Source organism: Melanotaenia boesemani, chromosome 5 (genome assembly GCF_017639745.1).
Source record: "Melanotaenia boesemani isolate fMelBoe1 chromosome 5, fMelBoe1.pri, whole genome shotgun sequence".
NCBI lineage: Eukaryota > Metazoa > Chordata > Actinopteri > Atheriniformes > Melanotaeniidae > Melanotaenia > Melanotaenia boesemani.
Genome location: NC_055686.1, coordinates 10,916,924 through 10,921,568, shown reverse-complemented (window position 1 = coordinate 10,921,568; position 4,645 = coordinate 10,916,924). Strand labels below are relative to the sequence as shown.

The 4,645-nt window shown below is 36.0% G+C and overlaps 1 long non-coding RNA gene across 1 annotated transcript; it reads left to right on the top strand.

Moving 5' to 3' along the window:
- LOC121639835 lies at window positions 1–765 on the top strand. Its single transcript, XR_006010254.1, has 3 exons — window positions 1–80; window positions 452–570; window positions 673–765. It is a non-coding gene; the product is annotated as an uncharacterized LOC121639835 (long non-coding RNA).
- Window positions 766–4,645: the final 3,880 nt, after the last annotated feature.

Below are 4,645 nucleotides of genomic sequence, written 5' to 3'. Positions count from 1 at the left end.
TGTCCCAAGAGCTCCAGCATCAGTACCAGCATGTCCACCATCACCCTCAGCATCTAAGCCACAAGCTGTAGCTGAGAAATGTGAGAGCTGTTTTATGTTATTAATTGTTACCATTCAATTATAATAAAAACAGACATTGACCCCTCATACTTTCCCACTGTAGCTTAGTTTTAAATTTGCTGTCAGGGACTGCAGAAGAAGAAATGTTTTCTGTTCATTAAAAGAAACTAGATTTGCATTTTGAAACCTTCACCAACACTTTTTATTGTCCACGAAAACTATCTTGGATTTCAATCACAAAGTAGATGTAGCACACACAATGACTTCAAAGCATGACTCCATTTTAGTTTCGAAAGTATATACAGCAACGGGGCATTATTTTATTGTTAATGTCAACTTGCCCTTTAAGTTATATTTTCTCCAAAAAAAAACTTGAATATATATTTTGCAGATGTTAAAGATGCTTGGGCTGGACAGACCGCCCATGTACTCCTTTCAAAAGTGGGGGCCTATAAGCTCTTCTACTGGGACATCAAACAGACAGGGCCCCACATGGAGCTGGAAAGTGAGGTATTATATTGATTATGATTTAACTATCCCAAAAGTCACCTGTAAATTAATTTTTATTTTTCTTTATCTTCTGCAAAATAACTTTTTACTATTTCTCCACAGTCTATTAATGCCTTTTTGGCCATTCTGGTGCGCAGCTACAACCACCAGAACAAGGAAAAGGCTGCATCCATCGATTCCTATGCCATGAGCTCAATGTGGACTGGAGAAACACCAAGACTTAAGGAATGTGCTGTCACTATAAACTTGAAATATGTAGTGCCAAATCTATGCAACTCACATACCTTTTCAAAACAAAGGCTTTATAAATCTCATATGTTGTGACAAAATTTTGTGTCCAAGTCCTTTTTTCCTACCCTTTTAAATTCATGTCTAGGATTTTTCTTATCACACTTGTTCTGATATTATGAGGAACTCAACTTTATTCAAATGTGTGTGTTTGGTGTAGATCCAACCCATGGAGTATGAAGTGATTATGGGGATTGTCAATGAGCATCACCACTGGACATTAGTGGTAAATAAAATTTCAAATGTCTAATAATTGTGTAATTGTGGAGGTGGATTTTTGTACTTTCCAGGCTATTGAACACTTGAATATAAGCCAACCTTGCACCTGCATTCAGAAGTTCTATATCCTTCTTTAACAGCCATATCAGTTGCCTTTAATTTGAAGCCTGTATCATATACATGTTTTGACCTGCGGTTTCCACAATAAGATTTTGTGCATGAAGCTAAAAAAGAAACTTGTTGATCTAAACCAATTCATAAATTTACTGCATCATTCTTTGGGCTGAAGGATTTAGATTTTCTGCAAAAGTGTTGCCTTACAGCCTGGAAATTAAGGCTTTATACATATCAATAATCCAAGTATTGGGTTTTTCCCTTTAATTCCATGAAACTACAGGTGATTTATCCTAGAGAAAAAAAATCTCTTTTCCTGGATCCATTGGGAGAATCTAAAACTGACATCAAGAAGTGCTTGGAGATAACAAGGTAAAAATTATATATCATGATCTATTAAAATATTTATGCAGTTTTTAATTAGTCCATAGGTATCCCTCTAGAGTTAATTGAGGGCACCATATGTGTTGCTTTAGAAAGGGAGCAAACAAGTTTTTAACATATTTCCAGTCGTTTAAGTAATTATGAGTTCTATCTGTGCCTATTGGATTGAAGCATATGGATGCATGTGGATTAAATGAGCTAATAGGATTTCTAAGTTTCACTTTTTGATCCAAAGAATTGTGCAGTTCACTTGGCATGATGCAAGGGGCTCCTCATACCCAGCTCTTCTTGCCCAAGTCATGCTATCACTCAGAAAGATGGCAGTAAGGACTGCTGTAACTATATAATCTTTTCCATTTGATCCAGAAGCCAAACTTGTAACTCCCAAGCAAGTTGAAAAATGTCAAAAATTTTCTCAGGATTACACTTAATGACAAGTCTTTTTATGAAGACTCCACAGCAGTTTTCATCACTAAACCAGAGTCATTTTACCATTTAAAATGCAAAAGTATGAAACTTTCAGTGACAATTTCTTTTTCGTAGGGGTTTCATGAGAGCGAAAGGGATCAGTGTGTCCAGGTGGTCTTGTGACACTGTTCCACATCCCAAACAAGTCGATGGGACCTCATGTGGAGTGTTTGCTTTGACAGTATGTATAATTTTTCAAAAATCCCAGTTCAATGACAAGCTCAAATAAATGTTGATTACGATAAAATTATAAATTGCACAATATCTTCTTTCTACATAACATAAAAATTGTATGTATTTTATTGCTTTTGTTTCATTAAATATCAGTTTGCTGAGAAGATTCTGAAAGGGGAGAGCATTGAATTTGATACAAACACACAAGCTGTGAACAGTCTCAGATTCACAATTGCACTTACACTCCTTCAACAGACTGGTGAGTAACGTTCTATCAAGGTATCTTCTGACAGCCAAATAACAGTTCAAAATGCGATGAAAGATTTCACTCTTGATTTTTTTATCAGATGACCTCACTGATGTTTGCCATCACTGTGGGGAAGAGGAACACGAGACAAATGTGGACTGGGTAACTTGTCTGCACAGCATTTGAATAAAATTGTCATAGAAAATATATTTTGTATATATTTGGTATTTTTTTTTAAATGTTGATGGTGATATTTGGGAAATTTACTATTTTAATTTATAGTTAAAGAGTGACAAAGATAACTGCAGGAATTAAGAAATGTCAAGTCTCCAGCTGAGGAGATTCTGTTAACCAAGATTCTTTTTTTTTATAGATACAGTGTGATGATTGTCTCCGATGGTTCCACCAGGAGTGTGTGGGAAACCCACCAGTGGACGAGGCTTTTCACTGTCCCACTTGCGTTTCTAAATAAAAAAAACAGCCTTGAAAAGACATTGTTATAGGTTGTGAATGGAGATTTTGCATGAAAAACAGTGTATTTGTGCTGACATTAAAGTGTACATAGACCAACTTAAATGATGATTAGATTGTTTACTGCAGATGTCAGGAATGATCCACAGAGCAAATAGACAAAATCTTGTGCTGATTATATTTACCACATGTCATATAGGCAGGGGGTACAGATTCTCACAGGCTGAAGCATGGTATCTGTGAAAATCTGTACCCCATGTCTAACGTCTTTATTTGAAGACACATATTGATCTTATTTACTGCAGATATCAGGAATGATCCACAGAGCAAACAGACAAAATCACGTGCTGATTATATTTACCACATGTCATATAGGCAGGGGTAGAACTGATATATAGGTATGTAGCTTCAGCGACATAAAGATATTGTTATAGTTATGAAAACCGTGATTTTGAAAGGAAATGATTGGGGGAATACAGTGGTTGTTTTCCCGTTGTCGTTACGTAGGTGAACCGAATTTTTGGCCGCCACCAGATCTCTAATAAATTGGACAGAGAAATAGCCAAATTACGGCCAACTTGAGGCAAACATTGAGCTCAAAACAACAACAAAACTAGCATAATCTCAGCGACCAAAAACAGCAACTTGTATATTGTTTTGTCAATTTACGTGGTGTAATCCATCTCTGAAAGGCGCTCATACGCTATTGAACGACTGTGCGCGCTCCCGCGTCAGGGGATACAAATTCTGACGGGGATAAGCGCCTTGGCACGACACTATCAGTGTGAAAAATATTTATATCAAATATATTTTTTTCCTTTCAGATAATTTTTCCACTCTCAGATTACTATTTTTTTGCATTTAATAAAAACACAAAAATAACTCCATAGTGTAGCAACTCTGACAAGTATGAGGGAGCCAAAACATTTAGGGCTTTAAAAACAATAATTAGCATATTATCATTAGCCAAAGCTAACAATGCTAAACCAGGAGAAAGGAGCAAATCCATCAAGAAGCCATCAGCCTGCAGGTAGCCACTCCCAGCTTTGCCTCTGTTACTACAAAAAAATAAATAAATAAATAATATATCAAATGAACTCGGTGGCAAACGGAATAAAAAAATATTTGATATAAATATTATATAAATATATATATTTATATATTTAAATATTTTGTTTTTACAAAGTATTTAAACATGACTTCAAACGATTCACAAACAATACAAGGAAAACACAAGGAACTTTGTGGCAACATGGATAGCAGCATTCTTAAGGAGCTTCAGCATGAAAACCACAGTTTAAAAGAGGAAATAAAATATCTTCAACACATGATGATGAAGAATAGTTATGAGATGCATAAAGAAAACGATGGCCAAAGGCTGGAAATCGAAGTCCTGAAAAGAGAACTTGATAAGGCCAAGAAAACTTCAAGAAATCCTGGATTTATGCAGACTGACTGTGTAATTACAGAGGAAAATGAAGAGCTCCGCTACAAGATTGCCTCTCTGGAAAGCAACATGTCCATGCTAAGGATAGACCTGAAGATAAAGGATGCAGAAATTGAAGGGATGAAATCTCTGAAAAAGTTTGAGGACCAGATCTGTAAAAACAACAAATCTAAAGAAGACCTCAAGAAGTTGAAAGAACAGATGTGTAACTGGACAGCTGGCTGTCTGGACCAACAGGCAGTTCTGCAAGAAAAATGGTCTTT